The sequence below is a fragment of the Bemisia tabaci genome, chromosome 8 (genome assembly GCF_918797505.1).
Source record: "Bemisia tabaci chromosome 8, PGI_BMITA_v3".
NCBI classification, from domain to species: Eukaryota; Metazoa; Arthropoda; class Insecta; order Hemiptera; family Aleyrodidae; genus Bemisia; species Bemisia tabaci.
Genome location: NC_092800.1, coordinates 5022295 through 5049479, shown reverse-complemented (window position 1 = coordinate 5049479; position 27185 = coordinate 5022295). Strand labels below are relative to the sequence as shown.

Here is a 27185-nt window from a genome sequence, read left to right as displayed (position 1 = left end):
CATTTTTTTGCATTTGATCTGCTTTTTCGAAGAAGTTAGCTTTCTTTCATTTGGACCTCCAATGGGTGTACGTGCTTTGCAAAATTTCGAGTGATCTACCATTTAAACCTATGGAAAAGGATCTATGAACAGGGTAGTTGGCAACGAACATCCTAATAATCGATTTTTTTTTTTACCATAGATTCAAATGGGGGAATATTGATAATCGATCATTCACTGTGGACCTCTCACGATTGCGGTATAAACCCTCATGGACATCCTAGTCCGAGTATCAGATGAGGCACATTGCATGTCGCTCTCTGGGGCTGTAATATTTACTTTCTTCTCCCGAGCGTGGAGTCGAGGGCAAGTTCAAAATCAAATAAAATACCGCTAAATAAACACCGGCGAGCATAGCGCGGGAAGGAGAGCTTCATTTGACTAATGGCGGTCCGGTACGGATGGTACGGCGTTCCGATAAGGGCCGGTCACTAGGGGTGGCTCCTGAGTAACAGCTGTGACCGGCTTCCACCAACCCTTCATCTCACCCCTTCGCCGGCCGGCCATGGCGGGCTCTTTTGTTACCCCTGGCAGGAATAAACAGCGGTCTTTCTAATGGGGACTGTTAATAACTCAAGTCCGGCCCCGGGCGATCCGGATAAATCGGGACGCCCGGACCGGCTTCGGAGCTCCTCCTGCGGTCACCGATTTATTTATTACACCCATTGTTTCGTGGCTCGCGAGGTCGTATGCAGATCTCGTGGCCAGCAACTGTTACAAATTTGAGGGACCGGTTTTCGGCCCGGAGGGTCCGACGCATAAAGCTAGGGAGCCCTCCTCGCTCGTATGGGATCATGTTTCGCGTCGCCTCTGCTCATTTTTTGACCGGTGCAGCATTATATCAAACCATGCCAAGGAAGAACGCCATATGAGTCCTCCGGATGTTGCCATTTTCCCCTTTGATGATAAACAGAGAATTTAGGGATATAAATTTTGGTGATTTGTTTTTCAAAATTTTTGGACGATTTTGCTCGCAATTCGATCTAAAAAAAATTGAAAGTTTCAAAGAATAATATGCATAACATTCCGGGAAAAGGCATGTTTTATCCGGGAGGAATTTGGGCAACTCTTGAATATTCATACGGCATTCTTCCCTTATCACGGCGGATATGCTCTGTATAACTTTGAAATATGTTTTGCTTTGGAAGTGTATCTGATTTTTGTTTTTTGTCTGTTTCAGTTTGTGGATTTTCATTTTATGGAGGCTCAAACTTTTCCTCGATGTCTTTTAAAACGGTGAGTTTAAACAGTTTTTTATTTATTTTATTTTTGTAATTGATTGCAATATATGAGTCTCTTCACCAAATTATTAAGTTTAAAATGTCAAAAAAAATGCTGCATTTGGATGATTAATGACAATTTCAACCGTAAAATTCAATCGTCGTTCAATTCGTTTGTTTCAGTCTTCGTGACAAAAACAAATATTTTCTTCTTGCAGCTGTAGCTGTCAACCGAAAATTTAAGTTAGCATGTAGTGATTGCATCATGAACATTTTGGGCTGCATCTAATTGCGATATTAATAGTTTTAAAGTTGTGGAAGTATTTTGAAAATTACGAGGTTGTTAAGAGACCTTAAATCGTGGCTTTGATAATTTGTGCGATCGACTGGAGGAAAAGGATGTACCACCAACTAGACTTAATGCAACTTGAAATTCCGTATCATATTAGCGCAGATATTCGTGGCATGATTGTCAGATTATCACATAAGGAGACGAAAAAACATGCATCACAACGTATCACCACTAACATAACCAGAATCTAATTTATCACAATATCATCGGTTTTCTCTTCGTCCTTCTAAAAGGAAAGTCGGTTGAAAGGACAAGTGAAAAAATTCTCGCATCTCTCGAGTTTTAAAAATAGAAACTAGAATAAAGTAAAAGAATGAAATTTTTACCTTCTACAAATAAAAATGGGAAGGGGTACCTCCAAAAACAGTAATGTACAAAAGAGGACATTGGTGATTAAGTGAAAGAATCGCATTCAAAATTTTGACAAGGATTTTTTCGAAGAGGTTCTATTTATTTATTTTCCATTTTCACACAAAAAGGGAGGGACCTGATTCTGAAAGGCATAGCACATAAAACAGCAAAACTGCGGAAAGCCGCAAAAAAAGGCAAGAAAGGAGTCGCGGGAGCATCCCCCTCCCTCCCGGGCTGGAGAAAACAAACCACCCCTCTTGTAACACCCCCTCCGCCGCGATGTGAACAGGACGCAGGGAACTAAAGCCCCGATATAATAACCGCTCTCATCCCCCACCCCACTACAATCATTGGATCTATTCCGGGTCTTCCCCCTCCCCCACTTGCTCATCCCTCTGACACCCTCACACCCCCTGTGACTGGCTTTGGCTCGGTATTGGAGCCCATAAATTACTCGGGATTTATGGGCGCCGGACGACGGGGAAATTGCAAAGAAAAGGAGCCAGATACTGCCCTCCTAAGTAACAAACGCACAACTCCAATGGAGTTCCTATTTAGATGTGAGGTTTTTACTTAGCGGGGCAGGATCGAGCCACTGCGGACGCGCGTGCAAGGGTTGGCCGGGGGTCGGGGGCGCCGAGACTCGAATAAATTTTGTGCGCAGCGATAAACAAACACAAAAATGCATGAAAAGTCTTATTGGTCGTGAAAAATCCACTTCTTTTTTAGTCAATTCGGGGAGTAATCTATGGGTGCATTTATTTGTCGCACCCTATTCTTCTCTTCCGTCTTTCGGGAGTTTTGTTTTCGGGACAATTGAAATGAGATAAAAATGAGAGCTGTAACAGAATATTGATAAATGAGAATTTGCAAAAATTATTTTGTAAGATGTGATGATACCGATTTCTGACTTCTTTTCTGAAAAGAAACAATCATCAGCGTACAGACGCTTGTTCATAGTGTTTTTAATAATTATTTATAAAGTACCACCCCCCTTCCCTTCTAACTCCAGTCGTAGGATCTATTCCGACCAGTCTATTCACATGATAACAGTAAACTTGCATCAAAATGGCAAATGGTTCTACATCGATGAATGCAGAATAAGCCATAGAATTCGAATTTGAGTAACTCCTCACAAATAACTTATAAGTGCACCCTGTCCCCCCTGTCCCTCCGAAAAAACGACAATTACAAAAAATTGATTCTAAGTCTCCGCCCCCTCCACCCACCACCCCCTTACGCCTTACGTTTCGCGTGGTCATGAAAGTTCATTGACTGCCTTTGTTCATCACACTGGACACTCCATATCCGGGGTTCTACCGGTCTGATTTTAACAAGAGAGTCAACGGGTTTGGAGAATTTGCAGGTATCTGAAATTTGAAGAATTTTGTGAATCAGTGGAAACTACCGAGTGAACTGAACACGAAGCTACCCTTGGTTCACGAATTGAACAATCATCGGAAAAGATATGACAAAATGATCTAATCTACTAAAATACGTGTGTTTAAATGGGAAATGCCGCCAGATCACTCGGCGGTGCATTTTCTTACTTTTAAATCTATTTTTATACCATTTCCCATATCAGAAAAATATTATGAAAAATACTGTGAAATCAGCTCTTTAAGCACTTTCTGATGAAGCAATAAAAAATTGCATGCAAATTCTTCATTGCACGCATGGTCCGGAAAAATATTCATTTTTACGATGTTATGTTAAAGATTACAATAAACCCCACGTAAAGGAGCCATTTCAGGAGCGACAACGAATCGGCTGTTAGACGGTGCGTGGGCATAAATCCGTCCAACTCGAGCGAGGGCCGCGTCACAGGGTGACGTTAAACGGTTGTTTGCTTTGGCTTGGAGGGCGAGGCCACTACCCGGACGATTAATTCGTTGACAAGAGTGTCAACGTCTGTCCGTCGCGTCGGGTACGAGGCCCTCGACAAAAAAGGGGGCGGCGCCCGCGGCCCTAATGACGTGTTGATGATTTCATTGACACGGGTCGATCGGATCTTAAGCGCCGATCGCGCCGCCTCCCGCCGCTTGAGACAGTTTATTGCGCCAATAAAATTATATGATGCGTTTACTGTCGGCGTCGTATGCTCCCCGCCCGGGGCGCAACCGCGTATCCGCCTGTGTATTCGCGAGGGGAGTTAGGTGGTTTTTGATAGTCAACGTCAACCTGTGCCCGGGAGGGTGCCGAGTTCCAGGCCCCCGGAGAACCTGCCCCACAACTTTATTACCGCCCTGTGGTTCGTTCGTTCCAAGCGCCGCCTGACGTGCTTTCAGATATGTCGATTGCTGCCTTTTAAACTTATGGAAAAGAATCGAAAAATGGTTTCCGCGACGAATACCTTAATAATCGATTCTATACTATGCCTAAAAGTAGGGAGATATCGATAAAAGATCACTGACGCCTCGCCACTGAGCGGTTCGTTGATCGGCCGGGGAGATAGTCTGACGAGAGTAACATTCTATAAAAATGTTAAAGCAATCTAAATTTTGAGGCAAAAATTTTGTAAATATTTCCAATTTTAAGCGGAATCAGGCTGATTGCATCAGATCATTTTTTCTGGTGTATTATTTTTTGAAAAGAAAACGAAGCAACACTGAATCTGATTCATATCCAAGAAGAAAAATCACTTATGACTTTACTTTCCCCTTTATATTTTCACGTGCGAGGAAAATGACCAGAGAAAGAAATGAGAGAAGACAATGTATGGGCAAAATAAAAGACTTTAAAAGTTTTTTATTAATAAACTTAAATTTAGAAGAAAAAATTATTTATGTAAATTTAATCATCAGTATACATTATATCGCGGTTTTAAATTTTTAATATAAAAATGATAACAACTTAACTTTTCCCCTTATATTTTCCTTCGCGAGGAAAATGAACACAAAAAAAATTGAGAGAAGACAAGATATGGGCAAAATGGAAGAGTCCGAATTTTTTTTTATTAATAAACTTAGATTTAAAAAAAGAAATATTTATGTAAATCTAAACATCAGTTTACATTATATCGCGTTTTTAAATTTTAAATATAAAAAGACATCATGGAAGTCATTTGCTGTAACACGAACTTGAAATTCAATACTTAAAAATATCATATTCTCATGGGCAATTTTTTATCACCGTAGCAAACAGACAAAAATCCCAAATGCTTCCGCATATAGATTCACTCGGGGATCGAATGCAACATTTTTCACCCACGTGCGGTAGAACTCGAGGGGAGAATCGGAAAAAGAAGCTAATTTCACGCCAGGTGCGTAAGATATCAATGCCGCATAAAATACGCTCGGAGAATATCACGGAGACCAGATTGTGCCGCTTCCCTGCAACTCGCCCCCACAACTCAGCGGCCGCCCTTAATCGAGCGCAATCGTATTTTAATAACTTGGGGGCAATCAATCTTGCCTCGAGTGCCTATTCATCAGTCCGATTCGGAGACCCGAAAGTCGAAAAGTAATAAAGTCTGATAAGGGACGAGAGAGGAGGAAAAAGGAGGCAGACCCGAACGAAAATCCGCGAGAGCAGCGCACTCTGCCAGACAAAAGCTGGACGAGATAAGAGACGAAAATAAGAAAAATATCTAATATAATTTTCCCCCTTTTTTTCGCGTTTCCCTCCGGGTCCTCCCTCCGCTTTTCCAGGAGAAAAATAGCGGGAGCATTTTATCATTTTTGAAGAGGCTGCAAAGACCACAAATTCCGTTCACCCTCTTAGCGAAGTCTTTTATCATCCCCAATTTGCATATGCAATAAATGGGGTAGCGGTATTTTCTTCGCGAAGCGTGTCCTATCGGACTTTCTAGTGATTTGTGACTTATATTAAATATGAGGGCTTGAAAAGAAGAGCGGGAAACCGGAGAGAGACCGCCGAGATGAAGAGAGACGGAGATAGAAACCACCGCATTTTTCCTTTCGAGTTATTTATACGCGCGTTTCTCTTTTTTCGAGGACGGAGTCACTTTTTTCCCTTCCTTACTCGGGGCGAAATTTATTTAAAAAGAGGGAAATTTGTGCGAAATGCTGTTGTTGGGGATTGAGTTTGTTTTTTACGTGGAATATCATTAGGAATTTTCTTTTTAAGTTTCATGTCTTCCGGGCGTGACATACACAGTTTGAATTACACGGAAAAAAATTGAACATGACTTTATCATTTGTAAGGTTAAAAGAAATGTGCGATAAGTACGAATGCTGATTTTATAATAAAATAATGCTATATGAACTACCACTATCCACGGTTAAATGAACAAATGCAATGTTAACTTAACATATTATTTAATATAAACCCAGCATTTGATACCTGTCGCACATTTGTTTAACAGTGTAAATGCTAAATCAACATTCAATTTTTTTTCGTTAAGCCACTTCACACATCAGCCACTTTTCCCATCACCATAGCATAGAAAAAAAAATCCAGTAAATTATTTAAAATCGGGTTTTTAACGCTCAAAAGTTGCTTCGACGTGAATGATAGTGTAATGCTTTCTTCCTCACTTACGTAAATTCAAAGAATAGAGGAGAGAATTTAGGGGGAAAAGAGAGAAACAAGTTATTCAATAGATCCTGTTTTAGAGAACGAAAATTTCTTCAGCATTTTTTTGCGTAGATTTGTGAATATTTGGTTTTTATCCTGTCATTTTTCTTTTTCCCCCCTTGTTTTGATGCTGAGACACCTGTCTTTAAAAAAAAACATACAGCAATTAGTATCACTACTTTCCTTCTCTCTTCCCATCAACATAAATGCCATTTTTTTATTTTACCATTTATGCTTAATCCTAAATTGGCAGTCGGTCAAATTTGTCAAACTATGCTAATGATGAAGGATCTGGGAAAAAACTGTTCCTCTTCCCTCATTTGCTAAGATTCTCTCCTCCTACTTAATGATCATGCGCATTCTTGGCGCCTATTTACACCTGTGCCGTCGCTTTAGCCTCTTGCGAACGGAGAAACGTGCTTTGAAGATTTCTGACTTTGTGAAGTATCTGAACTCAGATAAAGCTTAATCTTCATGGCTTTTTTCGAGGTTAATCTTAAGATCAGGGTCATCTTTCGTAGTTTTCGAGTTGAACGTTGGACAACATTGGTAAACGATCTTGTATCATTAAAATCATTTAGTTTGCGATACTTTCCAGAAACATGATGTGTCGGTCGATGAGATCATGGTCTGTCTGATATTACTGAAAGTTCACTAACTCAGAGTTAAGAGTTGAAAATGACGTCATCCAATAATTGGGTATTTCGTCGGGAGATACCCTCGTTGATTAGTGACACAAGGTATTCCAATTTGGTTCAATTGAGGGGATTGGAGGACAAGACACATAGGTGCAGTCTTTAAAAAAATTGATAGATTAATGATATCAAGTAAAACTAGTCTAGATGCATATTCTGTGCAAAACTCGCTCCCATGTTCCAATTTTTAAAGAGTCAGTTTGGACTCTCTTTACGTCTAAAGATCATAATGCAATTTTGAAACTTCGAACACGTATTTCTCAAAAAAGCAAAAATTGCACCAATGCGCTTTGTCTTCCAAACCCATTCGATTTCTATCCACATTTTATTAAAGCAAAACTCTCCGGGAAGGGTTTGGAACCAATCGTGATTTCACGAAAATTTCGTTGAAATTTTGCCCTATAGAATGAATTACTCATTTTTTATGTCAGTTGACAACAAGGCGGGACCAGCTTCTTGCGCCACCGAACCGTGATGTCAGTAGTCGCAACAGGGTATCTTCACGTTAGAAGAAGAAAAAAGAAGAAAAAAAAGGATATCAGGTGGGCGGGAGGGAGGAGCAGAGCTTAAAATTGGTTAGTGTCACGATGGACAACGGTGAGCGCTGACTCAGGGCCTCTGGAAGCGTCTCAGGAAACCGGTTCCTGAGTCAGGTCCGAGGAGTAAAAAAGAAGTAAAAGTACAAAAAAAGACGGGCCCGCGAGGAAACTATTCCAGTCGAACAAAAGAACAATGCCAATGTTGGGATAAAAACCGTTGGATTGTCTCTCTCGCCCCCTTCGGCCAGCTTTTATTCCTCCTTCTCCTTGAATTTTAGCTACTCGATCGGGTTATTGAATTGGTTGCCAGGTTTTTTTGCCGGTCCTTAATTATTTTCATCTATGCTGCCGTGCCAAGGAAAAACGTCTTATGAGCCTCTAAGCGTTGCCAAATTTCCTGTGGTAAATCACTTATTTTCAGGAAAATTGTTGAATATTTTCCCGCCAATTTTTCAGATAATTTTATTTGTAATTTGATCTAAAGTGGCCTGATAATTTCAAGGGAAAATATTGATAATTTTCCTCAAAATGAAACATTTTATCCAAGGAAACTCAGCAACTCTCGAATGTTCATACGGCGTTCTTCCTTAGCACGGCAGTATGGCAAGGCTGTTCCAGAATTATAATTTTCCTGGTTTTTTCTAAGCAATATAAATATAAGGAGGATCTATTAAAAATGTTTTTTCTGGATACTGAATGTTAACACGGAAAAAGAGTATCATAATTTATAAGTATCCAACAACTCCTGACTGATTTTGGCGCCAGTTATGAGAGTAGTCACACCAGCCAGAGGTATGGTTGAGTCAGCCGATAGTGTGGCTGGGGATCAACCACACCTGTGTCTGGTGTAACTCTTCTTGTAACTGGCACCGAAATCAGCCAGGAGTACCTATGGTTGAGATTGTGATTCTTTTTTTTCAGTGAAATTGCCGGGTGATCCAGGAAACACGAGATTTCTTCCACAGTTATGGAATTGCCCTGAAATAAAAACAAGTTGCAAGTTCGAACACTGCTATGATGTAGAGTTCACCTTTACTAAATGTTTTGCAACGAGAAACCTAAGAATTTAAAAAAAAAAAAAAAATCAAACATTATCTTCAAAACGAGTGAGTGTGAAAAAACATTTTCCTGAAAATTATTTTTTTAAAAAAAGCCGACCCCCAAAATGCAACCCCAAAAGTCGTATTAAGCACTCTACTCACGTAAAGAACATTTATGTAGGTAGACCATAGTACTGATAATTCATCTGGTACTTGCTACGTTTTAATTGCACACACCTTATTGAGCAAATGGAATGGTGACGTTGAAAAAAAAACTTTATAAGGAAAGGATCCTCATTGATTAAACTTTATAATGCAAGTATGATCACTACAAGAAATTAATATCGAAGAAGGTTATCACTTCAATCTCGTAGAGTACTCCATCAAAGTTATTGCAATAACTTATCGCCACGCAACACAAGGAGGGGAACACGAGCAGGAATTTTTCTGAGCCCATGATGCTATTGATGCCACGGGGCAAGATGAGTCACGAAGGGACGAGGACGGATGGGATCTAGGGATGATTGTTAATTGGAGAGCATCCCCTCTGCTCCCCCAGGACTCCATGTTGCACCGCTGCAACTTGTCGAGGGATCGGAGTTAATAATTAAGTGGGATCTCTTTGTTCAAAGTTACTAATTTTGGGGGATGAAAACCGAGAACATTATTCATTCTAATGCACCTGCCTGCTTTTTTATCTTTGCATGAATTTCTTTTCATTTGAACATAGTCTTCTTGACTTTTAAACTTACTTTGATGCGCAGTTAGGAATAATACTTCAAATCATGTGAATGATCCTCTCAGAAAATTTTCGTCCAAGGAAAGCTTTGCCATAATTCTAGGTTTAGATTGAATGAACATGGCCAGGCTGCCGATAGCTACTATTACTGCTCCTGAGCCACTCATAACGCCTACTTTCGGTATTGAAGGCAAGCTTGTCAGAATGACCGGGAGACACCTTGAAAACAGAAATCGCCTTCAGACAAAAAGATACAACACGCATTACCAGAGTGTTCGAATATTTGTATGACCCAACATAACCTAAATCAGGAATCGCCTTCATACAAAAAGATACAACACGCATTACCAGAGTGTTCGAATAGTTGTATGACCCAACATAACCCAACTCAATGCTTCCAAAGAGGGTCAAGTGCTGAATTAACAGAATGTAGAAGAATAAAGAGGTATGACAGTAATAAGAAGTTGAAGTAAGAAAAAAAAAGAAGTAGAAGGATTGAACATCGAGAAGAAGGAAATAAAGCAAATGAGTTAGAAGATAAGTAAGAGGTGGAGCGAAGATTATAAAAATAAATAGAAAGAAGAAGATGGGCGGAAAAGGAACAAAAACAAGAAAAAGAAAAAATGAGATATTGAGAATATAGGTTAAACAGAAAAGGTGAAAAAAGGGTAGTGCAATAATAGGAATGTTTACTTTATACAGTAATTGTTATGGATTCCATCGCCCATTTTTCCACACCAAAACCCTCTTCACCAAAAAATAATAAAGAAAAAAAAGAGGGTATAACGAAAACATATTCGGAAGTTCGTTATACGCTGCCGTGCTAAGCAAGAACCTCGTATGGTCCATCAAGAGGACACACATTTCCTTCGACGAATTACAAATTTTCAGGAAAATTTTAAATATATCTCCTACAATTTTTTCGTAATTTGATCTAAAAAATCTGAAAATTTCAAGGAAAAATATTCAAAACTTTTTACTGAATGTAATATTTTCTGCGAGGAAATTTGGCGAAATTTGAATGCATATACGGCATTTTGACTTACCACGGCAGTACGGTCTGCTTTTACACGACCACCTCGCCGAGTTCGAGGTCGACTCTTCCCAGAAATCCGTCGCTCGCTGATTTATTCCCCCGCACTGGAAGTCAAAGTCGGTCACTCAAAACTGGTGTACTTGGCCCGGATTCGGACGGATTTTCGGGCTCATTTCTTTCGTGATTTTCCCCGCTGCGGCCCACCCCACCCCACCCTCCACCCTCCATGGCGGGGCGAGGGGGACGAATGGCGAATTTGCATACGTAACGAGGCCGCCCCTCGTCGGAGCCGACCACACATAAATGGCTCCTTGACGAGCCCGTCCGTCCGCCGAGACCAAAGCGCCGACGATTTCATTACAGCTCCGGCTCCCGCACCCGAACGACCTCGCGTTTTGCCTCCCAGAAACATTTCCCAAAAGGCTTGACCCCCCCCCCCCCCCCTCAACCCCTTCCCCCTATGTTGTAGCGACGAAGCCAAGCTGAGTCCGAAAATACTCGAAAGCTCCACCCTCGAGAGCTTAAAGCACACAGCCGGCATAACTGGACCGCGTTTAGTAAAAAGGAGCCAAGCCACATCAGCTGTTGCCAAATTTGACTGGACAATTTATTTTTTTACAGGAGAACGTATTTGTAAATTCCTTTGAAAATTTTCAAGATTGCGATTCGCATTATGTAGAAGGTAAATTGAAATTTGCACAAAAATCCGGACGACCGTTTTCATGTAAAAATTTAAATTGCCCGATTAAATTTGTCAATAGCTAATGTGGCTTGGTTCCTTTCTGCGAAACGCAGTCCAACCGAACAGCTAGAGCACCTCTATAAGGAGAGTGTGTACACGTCGGTAATTTTGAGTTTAAGTTAGGCTAGAACTTATATAGTCCTTCCAGAACCCAAAAGGGCAACCGACCTGTGAAATCGAATTATATAGAATTATTTATCATTACAATAATTGTTACAACACGTCGTTTGTAAAGCACGTATTTGACTTAGCTCATGCATCATCGGTTGAGGAACGCTTATTTATGTACGTTTTTGGCCATCTTGGATTGATATTGGAATTTGAAGATTGGCAGGGAATTTTTCTAGAGTTTTTCGTGTTGAAAGATACTGCGAACTTAGCTCACTAAGCACTCTCAGATGAAGCAATACAATTTTTTGCGCAAGTTCTCCATTGTTCCAAAAGTCTCACCAGGAACGATCTCAATTTCCCGGACCCTTCAGTTGTTAAGGCTAAAAGGGACCCGTGTTTTTCCCCTGCCGATCTAGCAACAAGAGTGAATAACTGTGCGTAACTCGTTAGCAGATTTTAATTCCGTTGTTTTAATCATCGACGCTCCACCCTTCTCTCGAACGACGCAACGTTGCCTTTTTCACACGTACAAGTCTCTTCGTTTCACAATTTTGGTTTCAAATTGTCTTAAATCGGCAACGTGGTTGACTCGCCTCCATTTTTTGATGCAACCGCCGAAACGGGCTCCGGGCCCGGCGGGACCTCTCGCATGTGGACGAATTTTTTGTGGGGCCGCGGTTTGCTCCGACGAGCCATAATTCAGCAGGCGATCCTCCGTGATTTGCAATTTACTCAGGTAGACTCGAGCTGTTCGCCGTGCTTTTCCATTCTAAATCGCCACTGGTTTCGGTTGCAAAATTTAGAATCTTCGTTAATTAGGGGAAATTCTTTCTACAAATATAACAATAAAATACACTGGGGAAAACACATTGGATCTAGAGTCCAGACTCTTAAAAACATCGACAAGAAAAAATACTCTTGATTCAATCAGATTTAAGCTTAAATCAAGAACCAAGCCTCTTAATTTGGGCGGATTTCCTTTTGATTTAAGCTTAAATCTGACTGAATCAAGAGTCCTTTTTCTTGTCAATGTTTTCAAGAGAGTCTAGGCTCTAGATCCAATGTATTTTTTTCCCGTGTATGACATTTTAACTCTCACCCTTTTAAGCGGTAGGTACGCTACGAAAAACACCCATTTATTTTTACCATGGATTTGTTACTGCAACTTGCGTACAATCAATAGAATTGTCGCGGAGCGAATATTCACTTTTAAAATTTGCAGTCAATATCTGTCGAAAATCAGAGGATTCTATAGATTGAAGAAATAGGCCTTTGCTAGGTGCGTGGATTTGCAAATTGATAACTGATTTCAATGGGAAATTTCACGAAAAGAACGATAGCACTATTAAAAAATCACCCCCAAAAATCATCTCCCAAATTAAAAAAAAGCCGTTTCAGGAACCTACCCATTCAAAACGGTCAATTTTACTGGAGAACGGATCCAGCACACTCGTGACGTCTCAGTACATGACAAACCTGGTCTCTTCGTCAAGTGACTACTAATTCCTTATGAAAAAATACATTTTAATCGATAGGGTGACCAGGTTTATTATGCAATGTAACGCCACGATTGCGTCGGATCCGTTCCCGTGTGAAAAAAAAACCGTTTTGCAAATCCGAATTTCGGGTCGTTTTGAAGTTGATTTTTTGGGGGTTTCCGGTAGTCACAAAACTCCGGAAAAATCCTTAGACATCGTGATCCTTGGTTCTTTCGACACAGCAATAAAAAAAATGTGCAACAGGCCCAATGTCACGGAGCGAAAATTCGATTTTAAAATTTACAGTCAATATCCTCCGACACTCATCAGGGTATCCCATAGATCGAAGGAATTCCCATTTAGCTTTCCTCCGTTTAATAGGCCGAAGAGTCCACTATCAATGGCCAGACGAGTGAATACCCCGCGTGGCCGTAAAGCGAGCCAAGAGCAGAAGATCAGACACAATAGGAATCGGTGCCCCGTCCGACTCGGTTCCCAGCGAGAGGGAACATACAAATCTAACACAGCAACACACAATTATCCTATCAAGATACCCCGCGCAGATAGCCAGATAGACCCATTAAATAAGTTCTCATTAAAACTAACACGGCCCAAAGTCGAACCGGATCAGCACTTGAGATTAACACCCCCTCCTCCCCCCGCTTTTTTCCCACTCGCAATCGGTCGCCTCTCCTGAAAATACCTGCGCGACATTGGCGCGGCGGCTGAAATTCAATTATCCGGAACGGGTCGGGGTCCGCAATCAGTCACTCGCTATTGGTTCCATTGACTCTAATCGGACGTATCTCTGCCAAACGGAACTATCTGCATTAGGACATGAGCCCTGAGACCCACAAGAATATATGCATAACAAGGCTCATGGAATAATGCATATAGCTCTGTTTTGGCAGAAATTACGCCCATTCGGGAGTCCTCTTCGGATTAAGAGGCTCCGGGCAGATGCTATGGCGAATCTTGCCGCCCATTAGCTCATTAACACCATTGCGAAGTGACCGGAGAGCACTGCCAGGCTAAGGAAAAACGACAAATGAACATTCGAATGTTGCCAAATTTCTTCTCAGAAAATCTTTATTTTAGAAGATAGCTACGCACATTTTCTCTTGAATTTGTCAGGTGTTTCAGATCAAAGTACGAACGAAATTCTCTGCATAATCGGAAGAAAAATATTTATAAATTTTCCCGGAAGTTCGTAATTTATCAAAGGGAATTTGGCATCGTCTGAGGGCTCATACGGTGTTCTTCCTTAGTACGGCAGTATACGTCATTATAACGAGGGGCAATTATCAGATGAATCCATTTGTTTTGCATTCTTGTCGATAGGCTGTTTGCGGTATCGTAATATCTGAGCCATTTAAATGGTAGAACATTTGTAAATGGTATTGTGAATGGTTCCCCTAAACAACAATTGATTTTAGTTTTAAGAACACTTAATTTTTGGTTTATGATATTATAAAATGACATATTATATATTTGCAAGCTGTTTATTAAAAAAATATTTATTATCATTATAAAAAGGGGCAATTAACAAATGATGTCATTTGCTCTGTATTCTTCCCGATGCACTGTTTGCAGCATCATGGTATCTGAGCCGCTAGGTGCTAAAAGAATTCTTATTGATGTCACTTTTCAACAAAAAATGACTTTAAGTTTTCAGTGAACGCTACATTTGATTCGTGACTTTGTATATCTTTTTCCCAGAATGTTCATGGTATGACCTATGAGTACTTTCACTAGGATTATCAGCCTAGGAATTGTGATTTTCTGTGATAACTGGATGTGTGTGTTAGGATTGGGTGGTTGTGTGGTAATCTTCGCAAAAATATTTTCATTCCACAATATAAACTGACTTACTTGACTTTTGGCTCACGGGATCAAAAGGTGGAATTTTGAAAGTAACTTTTGATAATATGATTAGATTGGATCATAGGCGTCATATTGCTTGATCATTTGAACGGATGCATCACTACCTATCCGTTCAATGGAGTTTAAAAAAGTCAAACATGTTGTGAAAGTCAGAACCTAATGTCCAAAAGACCATTTGGGTCAATTGAAAAAAAATGGTGGTGTACTTTCATTCATTTTGAGGTTTTTATTTTGTGCGTTTTATTCAATTTCTTTGGCACCCCACATAAAAAACCCTTTATTCCTGAGAGTAAATAATAGAAAAACAACTTCAATTTCACTTGGACATCAGCGTCGCTTCATGTCATTTCATTACCCCTACAAAAAAAGAGAAAAATCATGGTTTCAAGAACAAATCGAGATGGTGTCAAAACCGCAGATTTCCACCCCTCCGTTCCGACTTTATGTTCCGTAGCTAAACGATTGGGTTCAAGTTCACTCTTGTATGTTTTATATCTAAATTTATAAATTGTTATCTGTGTTTTTTCTTTTTAGAAAAAAAAAATAAATAAAACGAAATAAAAAAAAGAGAAAATGCATCGAGCAAAGGGCGGCGAAATGAGAATTATCTGCTCTCGGTGCAATTGTCTTCGCCCCGTTTTGAAGTGTGCCGAAGTCGAGAGAGATTACGTCAGCTTTTATCAATTTCCTCGAGCACCGAAAAAGGGAGAGAAAGGCGGAAAAAACGCCGTCCGATAATCGACCCCCTCGCCACCCTTGTCCTTTTAATCGAGAGGAAAAAATAGCATTTTTATAATATATAAAAAATCATCCCTCCCTCCCGGCCCTCGCGAGGGTCTCTCGGGGTTGGTCGACGGGTTTTCGATAGGCTCCCCTCCCCAACAACGAAAGACCGCGGCCTCCGAAATCTACCCTTGGCCCTGGCGCCCATGGCGGCTACCCAGTACCCTTTTTCGACCGGGTTTTAATTCCTTCCTCCGGTGTTTTCAGTTGTTGTTCTGCCCGCGTTTGTGTCCCACCTTCGCGATTTGTGGTCTCACGAGGACAAAAAAGAGATGAAGATTAGTGGAACCAGTTGGTGTTGTTGTTGAAGGAGAGGGGGGAGTGAAATAACTCGTGAAAAATTTAGACGATGAGTTACGAATTCGGTGTTCCGAGTATCGCAGAGGGAAAAAACGAGGAGACGTGAAATACCGGAGACCGGACCGTGCATGTATTTCCCGATACGTATTCTGAATTCATAATCGCCGGGACGATGTTCGCCGAAATGTTGCGAATTTCGCGGGTGTCCGTTTGAATCGCCTCGCGGTTGCCTTGTTTTTCGAGTTTTTTTCCGATGCTTGTTGGCCTCTCGGTTCTCCGAATTATGAATTTATGTGGTGTATAAAACCTGACTTCGTGCTGAATCTTGTGTGCAATTCTTGTTTGTGTGTTTGATGACCAGTGGATTATTTTTACAATATAGAAATTCTTGAAACGCATGGATATATGAGGTAATAGCCCACGTAAAAATTTTATATTTACTTACTTTGTCTTGCCTGCTTTCAGTCTCTATTTTGACGTTTCAACTGCGCCCTCAATTTTTTGGAGATGTAACTAAGGCACACTGGATAAAAAAACACATTGGATCTAGAGTCCAGACTCTACAAAACATTGACAAGAAAAAATACTCTTGATTCAATCGGATTTTTGCTTGAATCAAAACGGAATCCGCTTAAATTAAGAGGCTTGGTTCTTGATTTAAGCTAGATTCTGATTTAATCAAGAGTACTTTTTCTTGTCGATGTTTTTAAGAGTCTGGATTCTAGATCTAATGTGTTTTTTCTTCCAGTGCATCTATTGAGTATGAGTAGTTGGATTCAGGTGTTACAGTTTGTTTATAAAGTTTACTACGGAATGGAAGGATTCTTTTTGTAAATTTCAATCCGTGATATACGTCCAATTTTTTCCATACTGCGAGATTTATGTAGGGATAACCGCAGGTATTTAGCTAAAACGGCATACTATAGAACCAATGAATCACGAATGATATGCATTATAAGTTCGGCAGTATATTTAATAGCAACCATCCTTTCCAAGACGCTCGGTTTAGGCTGACAATTTTAACGGTTCTTGAATTATTGTTGCAACAGCTACTTTATAGAGAAGAAAATATAATAGCAATGTCCAAAGTTACCTCAAAGACAACTCAGCGCTTAAAATGGTGCATACATGATTATCGACATATTTCTCTTTCATCACTGACCATTGAAACATGCGATTTGATTCTGCAGTCTCTTATAGATATACCAGTCAATATTACAACCCGATATGCTCATTTTGGATGAGCCTTAAAATCCTCACAGAAGGCTCCTACGTTAAGAATCATCAACATGATATAGGATTTCACATACTGCCGTGCTAAGAGAGAACACCGTGTGAGCCTTCGGACGCGTTGAAATTTTTTCTTCAATAAAACACAAATTTACCGGGAGACCTATGTGAATATTAATCTTCCAATTTTTCACAGTATTACATTTGCAATTTAAAAATTATCTAAAAATTTCAAGAGGATATACCCATATCTTTCCTCAAAAATTCACATTTCATCGCTGGAAATTTGATTACACACAAATGTTCATACGGCGTTCTTCCTTAGCTCGGCAGCATAGTTTGCTGTATATTTGGACTAAATTCTGCAATTCAGAACTATAAATTTCGGCTCGGTTCAAAAATAACGTATGTGCTATTAGTTTCCCTATGCTCATACGTGTTTTTCCAGAATAGCCAGAATTTATGGTTCAAATTGCAAAATGCAGTCCATTTGGTGGCTTGTGGCACTAAGTTTTGAGGAGTCTCTCGATGGTAATTAATTCGTATTTTTTGCGGTATAATTAGTTATATAGAAGCTTAAGATCAGAAAATCATATCCTATGCTCGCATTTTTGGTGAAAAAATTATTTGCACAAAGAACTCAAAGCTCCATTTCTAATATTCCCCAATTCTGACATGCCGGCAACGTTGCATTACGTGCAAGTGTTGACTGCTAAGTCCCGGATCGGCGGAGACCGCGGAAAATTCAACGCAAAATCGGAGCACCAACCCTGCCAAATCCACCACGAAAAGCATCCCGACTCCAATGGTAAAATCAATTCATCATCCGCAATTTGGCAACCGCGGACCGTGCTGCTAAACATGCACTTACCGACTCACTCCAGTGCTCAAAGTTTCCTACCGGTACCAGCAAAGTTCGGAGCTGGTTTTGTTATAAGTTTTCTTATCCGCTAGAACACTACACGACCAACACTCCACCGGGATTCCGGTGCTTCGCGGCGGCGTGTGAGTGTGTGAGTAGTCAAGTCGCGATTTACCCGGGCATCGGGAACATAATATGGACCACTCATAGGTGATCATACATGGCCACCGGGTGTGTCATAAGTTACGAGTCAATTCGGCTTTCAGAGAACAAATTGGGAGCTGAAATATTGCGACGTTAAACTTTTTGTGCGGAAAATCAAATTTAACTTGATTTACTTGTTTGGAGAGCTTTAAAATTTCGGTAGTTACTTTTGGATCATCGGAGTTTAATACATCTATCCTTAAGGAAGGTTAATTGAAACATCTATCCTTGAGGATAGATGTTTGAAGAGAGGTAATTTTTTATATTAATGCGTGTAGCATTCGTTTTTGGACAAGCTAGCAAAAATGCTGGTTATAATAGCTGGTTGATTGTGAGGAGAGAATTTGACACAGAGAAGAATATAGAACTGGAAATTTTGAAATTAAGTGAGAATGAGAGAAAAAGGAGGGTCTCATTATTTTTCGTGTAAAATATATCTGATGAATATTATTTTTATGGTTGTAGATCAGGATTAAAAATTATTATTCATCTCTAAAGTTGGAAGTCCACTTACAATGTTTGGAAAAAGAAGCGGTTCTAAGGGCACTGGACCACCCATCAACTGACATTTATCCTATATAACGCCATTTTCGCCTATTTTTAGGAACTCCTACCTTTAAGCACTTTCTTCCCCTAAAATGTTTGAATAATTATGAGACCTACGTCATGATAGGTTTCTGGCCGCGCTGTCATGATCGAAAATACGGGAATTTCGATTCGTATGTCTATGAATATTCAGAACCGTGAAATGGAGGAGAATTCGAAGTTATGCCACTGGCCGGGTTAAAATATTCACAAACAATAGCGCTGCATTCGCTGCGGAGGGTCCTAGAAACCTCAGGAATCCATTAAAAATCCAGCAAAAAAGATACGAAATCTAGGGGCGCTGGGTGGGACCGGGGCCGGAGGGTATAAATCTAGGATCCAATAGCAGCGATGATAAATCTAACAAAAGGGATGGTTCGGCCGCGGGGGGCGGGGGTGCGGGGAGGGGGCGAGGGATGGAAGAAGGTGTCGGTTGTAACGAAGGGTCCATAAATAATCCAAAGCTCCGGCTATCCATCATGAAATTCATTAGCCCTTGTATTAGCCATGCTACAGCTTGCCGCGCTGGAAGTAAAGCCCTCTGATTAGTGTCTGAATTATTAACTGGGCTCTCCCCCGAAGCTCTCGGAAACCCTCAGCCGGGCTTAGAGAGGGCGGCAAGAACCACCGGGGTCCGCGAGGGGGCGGAGAAGGGGGGCGCTGGGATCCTGATGCCCGCTTACCTGGAAAGTTTCGGCTTATCCACATCAGCCCTCAGCTTTGGAGCTGTAAATATTTGGGACGCTGATTTTACGCGGTAGCAGCTGAAACCCGCCCCTTCCTGCCCGCGGTGTTGTCGGACTGCCCTCGGACGTTACGGGTGGTTGTTGCGAGGGTATTCTGGGCTTTTGAAATTTGGCAACGTCGTTTGTGCCCGTTACACCACGTTAGTTCAATGTCTGTTCGTATTACTCGCTCGGTATTTTCAATGATTCTTCGGTTGATTAGAATTCTGGTCCAGTGGCGAAGCGCGAATGATCGATTTTCGATAATACCTCATTTGAACCTGTACTAAAGAATCGATTATTAAGGGGTTCGTTGCCAACACTCTGTTTAGCGATCCTTTTCATTGGTTAAATAGTGGATCAATCGACACATCGCAAATCACGCCACTCCACTGTTCCGGTCTTTATTGCATGGCAAGCTCGTCTATTTCAGACACTGGCGTCAATATTGAATCGTCAGTTCCTATTTTTTAGCATGACGAAATACTTGAAGCGCGCTAACAATGTCTTAGTATCCCGATGATATGCTCTTACGGCTCTTCTGAAATCCACGCTTTACTTTAAAAAAGGCTCCAAACTAACGTTGGAAAATGATAGTTTAAATATATGTTACTTTTATTTTTACCTCTTTTATAATAAGTGAAAACTAATGTCCGTTAAGATGCTAATTCATATTGCGTGAAAATTTCAAAAGAAATTCCAATAATTCCTTAGAATTCCGATACTTATTGACTCAGATTAAGCTCCCCTCTTTTTGTAGGCTCCAACCAGATGTTTGCTCCCTTTTTTCCTACGTCCTGCATCAATTATAAGCTCGAGTTTCTGTATTAGGTAATTTCGTGTGGATTTTATCGTTTTTCTCAAGAATACAATTATAAGCCCCAACAAGAATTTCCTGAAGCAGCTCGATAAATAACGATATCATCATGTTTTCAAGAGGAAAGCACAAACTAATCTGATGCTTGGGGCAAAGATTACTTACTTTGGAAGAAACAAGTCGCATTTTGAATTTTATCATGAACCACGTGTGATTTGATTTTATATATCTTTTTTTCTAAAATGTGTTCTTAAATGCCTGATGGTTATAAAAATTCACCGAATAGTGGTACTACAAAATCACCTCTGTGAGTTCCAATCCCACCAGCTGTTTTTCTCAATACTATTTCAATGAAAAAGTAAATCCTATACATTGAAAATATATGTAAAAAATTGTCAAACAAATCAGTGTAATTTCAGTTAGAATATCCCGAGATTATCCTGGTTGGTAGAAATGCAATTTGAAAGGGAAAATTCGGCAACAATAAATGTAGTTACACTCTTTTGGGGTGGAAACGATGAAGACAGAGTGCTACACTGCTGTGCTAAGGAAAAACGCCGCTTTAGCCTGCAGACGTTGCCAAATACCCTCCAATAAAATATTGATTAATGGGAAACTTTGTGAATATGTTCCTTCAAGCTTTTTAGGGAATTTTATTTGTAATCAGATCTAAATTACCTGAGAATTTCAAGAAAAAATATTCATAACACTCCTCAAAACTGAGAATTTTAATGGAAGAAATTTGACAACTCTTGAACGTTTATACGGCGTTCTTCCTAAGCACGGCAGTGCAGGTGACGTGAAATGCAGCCAGACTGATTTCACTCAACTCCGTTCATTTGATCATTTTTATGTGACAGGCAGAAAGATGGAATGTTGAAAATTGAGTTATGAAAAGGAAAAATGAGGAAATGACTGCATGCTCTGAGTTTCGCGCCGGTAAGAGCGAGCATGGAAGCCGGCAACGAACAAAACAGCGCTACGTGAAAATAGAGGCGGCGCACCCTTTCATCCTCTGAAATATTAATAGGCCCATAAAAATTAAAAGCGCTCATAAGCGTGTAACCGCGCAAAATTATCATAATCGGCAATTAGCAGCGGTGTAAATATGTGCCAAAACCACTGTTTTGACATGTGTATTAGCGTCGCGGGGCCGCCGCCTGTTTTCGCGGATAAATTACTGATTCGCGACCTCTTTGAGAGGAGCGCTCCGGTCGTTAGACGCTCTTGGAAAGCCTCGCAACTTTGTAGCGAAACAATTAAGACGCAACTTTGATTTTTTTGCCGTTTTTGAACTTCGGACTTGGCCGCGCGCTTGACACGCCCTCTCGCGGATTTACGGGTCTCCGAGGAGGTAAGCGCGGTTTTGATGTCCTGATTTACGAGTGCCCCCGCTTTTGGCCCTATTTTCAGTGTAAATGCTGTTGTGGGTGTGCTTTTTTCGGAGCACCGTTGACAGTGTAAATGCTAAAGAAAGATGAGGGTTTTTTCTCCATTTTATTTCACCACAAAACGGTAAATTTGAACTTACCGTAACCTAGCCTACCCTTACCTAACCTATCTTAATCATTAGTCCAATAATAATTTATCTATTCTAAAGGGTCTTCTATTTAATTTAAAATTTTTCACTTTAAAATCAATGTATACTTTTAACTTATACAGAGTCAGATTTTCATATTTCCTTTCATTCTACCTTCAAATAAGAAAGCAATTGATTATGCCACCTAAGGATACCTTCAAATTGATATGCAATTCTCAGATGCGATGACATTTTATTCTGTTGAATAATGTTCGATTAATTCCATTCAAATTCATAGAAATGAGGAATTTTTTATGCAGAGCTATACATTAGGAATGAACTGGAAAGGATACAATTGGAAGTATTTATTAACTCATAATTCTACCCAAAGAAAAAAACAGAAAAAATACTAAAAAAAAAAAAAAAAAAAAAATCCTTTTAACTTACAATATAAGGTGCTTCTCTTATACTTGTTTATTTTAAATTACTTTCTCACAACATGATCTTCTCATGGATCGTGTTCCATTCATCAAATAGGTGAGATTGTATAGATATCGATTGGTTGAACAATTAAACATAACCCCAAAAGTCAATCGAGCTGTGAGAACGGTTTTTTTTGTGATCAATTTTTGATTCTAACGAGCACCACATGGCAATAAAAAGTGAAATTATTAGTGATTTTCTCTTTTGCAGCCTATACTTTAATCCTTAATTTTTTATTTGAGATTATGTTATTGTTTTGAACCAAACGAAACATTGAGCCACTATCTAATATTATCCATTGCAATAGCTCAATTTTTGACTCACCGATAAACTCGGACAATGAATCCGCGAAAAATAGCGAACACCGCGATGGCGGTCAGGGCCGAAGCGGTCCAGATTGGATGGTGCACTTGCAGTTGGGCCTGCGGATGGCGGGGCGATTTGGGGCCTCCATTTAGCAGAATTTGACACCTGGGTCCTGGCGGGCGGTAGGCCGGGAGGCTGCGGCGGGGTGGCGGGGCGGGGCGGCGGAGAGGGAGGCCGTGTGAGGGCGAGGGCGCGGAAAGAGAGACGGCCATTACTCACCGGGGCGAGGGGCGGCGGCAAAGGGGGGCTGCCATGATAAAATAGGAGGGCCAAGTGTCAAAACACAAGTGACATGGGTATGGGTTTTCGCTCGCTCGCCGCCGCAGCCGCCGCCACGCTGCGCAGGCCGCCACACTCCTCCAGGACCCGCCTTTGCCGGCTCGAACAGGAATCCCCGGATTTTTACTCTGCAATCCTTTTTTTTTTTTTTTTTGCTTTGCTTTTCCCATTAGCACACCGAATTGAAGAAGAAGAAAAGAAAAAGAAGGCAAATTAACGTGCAGAGATGTTGGGTTAATGCACGAATTAGGTCCGGTATTATAAGTAGGTACTTCGCAGGTCAATATTATAAGGAAATTCAAATATTTAATTGCAAACTTTTAAGGTATACAATTTTAGTTTTGAGAGAAAAAACCAATATTGAGCTTTCAGCCTATTTTCCTTTTATGATAGGTAAACTCGGGCCATGGTTAAAAAAACTATGTGCAAGAATGTTTATTCTCTTTGTTTTTTTTTTTTACATTGTTTTTTTAAGCATGTTCCGAGTTTACATATTATTAAAGAGAAAATCGGCAAAAAGCTCAATATTTTTGTTCCTTTTTTTAGAACTTGAATGCACCTTCGCACCAAAACATGTAATACTACTTAAATTAATAAGAAGCACGATAAACTTAATAAAAGCTATACAGCAGGAAACAGGATATAAAAATACAAAAGTAGGTAGCAAAAATAGATCTCAATTCTTAAAAATTACTTCTTGAAGTACCCAAAAGAAGTTGATTTTTTTTAGCACTGATCTAACTTATCCCAGGATATCATATAAAAACATCCTGACTAGCATTACCAAAGAAAGAGAACGGCAACATTGGGGAGGACCCTTGGATGCGGGGCAGAGTTTGAGCAGCATTCCATCTTGGCTTCTCAAGTTCCGAGGTCCCTCGCCCTTCCCCCCTCCCCGGGCCGGTGCCCTCCTCCTCCCTCCCTCTCCCGAATCCATCCTAATAGGATCTCTCCCAGTGATTAATAACTGGCTGCTTGGCTGTCTGTTGCACGCTCTCTTGTGTAGCTTTCGTTTCGGTGTTTTTCTTTTTAGGCCTCTCGCGCTTTCTGCCACCTCCAAAGTTTCAGGCTTTTCCTCCCATCTGAGGATTAGTTTCGAAAGGTGGGGGAAATTTCTAACCATGTGCCGCCAAAAAAAAAAAAAAAAATAAAAATAAAATAAAAAAATAAATAAATTCCCTCAAATAATACTGCCGTGCTAAGGAAAAACGCCGTAGTAACCTTTAGACATTGCCAGATCTCCTATAGTAAAAACAGAATTTATTGGAAAATGTATTGGAAAATTTTCAAATATATTTTTTTTTCAAAATTTTTAGATAATTTTGTCCGCAATTTGATCTAACATATTTGAAAAATATGCACAATTTTCCTCAATGCATGTTTTATCCGGAGAAATTGGTCCGAAAAACCCAAATGTTCATACGAAGTTTTTCCTTAGCACTGCAGAATAGTCAGCCGGTCTCTGTCGGAAAATTAGTTGTCGACACGATAATTTTTTTTAGAATCGCGTCCGTTTACTTAAATATTTTAATGGTGAGCCTTTCGGTCGTATGAGGGTTGAGCTTCAGTTTGGATCTAAGCGCATTTACCGATTACCAATAAACGGGCATCAACGTAAAAGCTCCCCTTACGCTGTTTCCCACTAAACTGTTCTTTTCTTAGATACCGTCAGAGGAGAAGAGGATGTAAATAGAAAAGAGAAGACAGAATTACGAAGGAAGGAGAATGAAAAATAAATAGGTAAGAGGAAAAAAGAGAGGACGAAGAAGGAGGGAAGAGAAAAAAGACTGAGAAACTAGAAAAAAGGAGGGAACGAGAATGAAGAGGATGAAGATGAAGAAAAAAGAAAGCTGAAAAGAGAAACAAGGAGATAAAAGAAAGAGGGTAAAAGGAAAGAGGGAAAAAGGAAGTTGGGTATCATCGTGATTTTGCACGTTTACTACTCAGAACACATGCATAGCTTTTATCCAAACAGGAAGAGGTCCAGCTACCGTCATGTCAGTTTGCCTTCAATTTTCAGGGTAGGCAAGACGAGCTCCCTCGTGGTCGAATAGTGGTATCATTGTGATATGGCAGGCTCACTCGATACGCACGTAAATATGAGCGTGTTACCAAACGGGAATAGGTTACTTTAACGTCATGTCAGTTTTCCTTCAATTTTTAGTGTAGGCAAGACGAGCTCCCACGCGTTCGAATAGTGGTATCGTCCCTAGTTAACTGTCGGACTGTTTCTGTCGGCATATTCTGTTGTATACAACGATGACATAGGAAGAACATTTCACGCTCAATGTATTCTTTTCTCGACTTTGAATTTTTTCCTGACAAAAACTCACGAATTGTCGAGTTTATATTCATTATAAGCTTCTTTCTTTCCCCTCCAAAATGCGATTTGATTCGATATTGTGAAACTCAGTCTGTCTTTTCCCAAAAATTTAAGTTCCCAAATTTCCCCCCAGACAAGTGGACGCCCCTCAAAGTCATGCTTGAGTTTGGCGGCTACATCGTTGCGTTACGTTGCATCACGTATCGCCTTACCAATCAGTATCAATATGATCTAATGTTCGAGAGATATGAAATAATCAACAGAGAAAAGTGAGTTAATTTCAATTACGGGAGCGAGTTTTCGGTCCATTGGCATCGCTTCAAATTGACCCACACTCCAAAATTTGGCAAGGTTCACTACACACCCAACAATACGTGTAAATATACATGCAGACTGAAATCTGCGTTCAATCCCGCGATAGGGCGAAAGCAGAGCAATCCCAGTCTACGTTACCGTGTTACAGAAGAGAGACGTAATCGCAGTGTGGGATGAGCCTCCAGACACATTAGAGCATGTGCTAACTATGGCTCATATAGCAATGCACTTAAGGGTCTCTTTCCTAACGCGGTAGCGGCAGTACGTCGCATTAACGTCTCGACTACAGGAGAACCTAAGTCACGGAGAATAGACCATAATTGCATCTAGGATGAGCTGAGACACATAAAACAGTGCTGAAAGGCTCATAAAGAAGTGCACTTACGGTATGTTCCGTAACACGGCAGTACGTCGCATTAATGTCTCGGCTCGAACTAAGTTACGGAAAGAAAGCCATAATTGCAGTCTAGGATGAGCCCTCGGACACATAAGAGTATGTACTAAACATGGCTCATGAAGAATTGCACTTACGATAATGTTCCGTAACACGACAGTACGTCGCATTAATGTCTCGGCTCGAACCTAATTTCGACGACCCGTATCAAAGCGTCTACGGTGGCGAGCTTTCAATCACAGCCAATTTCCCTGCGCTCGGAGCCAGGTGAGGCGGGGGAGGCGGAGGGGCAAGGGGGGCGTGGAGGCGGCGATAACAGTGTAAACATCGAGGGGAGCTGTTCGGAGAGGACGCGACACGGAGCTCGAAATGAAGCTCGGCGCTGAAAATTGAGAGGTTATACAAAAAGCGGTAACACGCTCATAAGAGGCGATAATAGATAAAATAAAGTGGTATTCGCGCGCGCTCGCAATAATTTTCCCGGTTTCTTTTATTCCCTCAAGTGATGTCACATTTATGCACAATATTTTTATGGCGCTGTTTCCTCCTCCGCGCTCTCCGGTGAGCCGGCTGCCGGGGTTGCGGGTCTGAGGGGAGGGGTGGAGGAGGGGGCGGCGCGGTTCTGTGTGACTGGATCGATGCTTTACGGCTCCGTATAAACGACGCATGCCAAGAATCCCGGGATACGTAGTTGAAGCGTTTCCACGACAGATAGCAGTACTTTATGAGGTCGTAACTCACCACCGCCAGGGAGCCCCAAACTGTGCGCTCGTCGCTTCCTTATAGGTTTTTCCTTGCGGGAGTTTATTTTTACGCTATCTCTTTCGTTTTTCTTCTTGTTTGTTCATTCATAACATTCAACGAAGGTACTGACATACGTCTCCTCTTCTATCTAATGATTCACTCTTCATTTTTTTTTTTAACTCAGAGGATTTCTCCCGAAATTATGAACCCAGACGAGTCATGGACTAAGGTTTTGCCCTAACCCGAGCCGCATAAAATTTTAGGAGATAAATTTACGAACTTGAAAAGAAAAATTAGCTTTTCATTATTATTTGTTCAGTAAGATAATGAAGTTTTCTCGATAATTCTTATCTCTGCTTTAAACATTTTCAAGTTTAATGCAAGAAATGAACAAGCGGAAACCTCTATTTTTTCAAAGTTAAAAAATTAATTTTGCTTTCTCTTGATTTGAGAAAAATATGAATAACACTGCAAAATCAGCTAAAGTAGCA

At 40.7% G+C, this 27185-nt stretch overlaps 1 protein-coding gene across 5 annotated transcripts in view; it reads left to right on the top strand.

Annotated features, from left to right (window-relative positions):
* Antp (homeotic protein antennapedia) overlaps window positions 1–27185 on the top strand; it is a 395272-nt gene that overhangs the window by 85850 nt on the left and 282237 nt on the right. The window contains exon 1 of one of the 5 annotated variants that reach the window (XM_072303370.1): window positions 1218–1275. The exons of the other annotated variants lie outside the window; for them this stretch is intronic. The gene's annotated coding sequence lies outside the window, so the exon portion shown is untranslated. Of the gene's footprint in view, window positions 1–1217; window positions 1276–27185 lie in introns of those variants that run through there. 5 annotated transcript variants of the gene reach the window in all.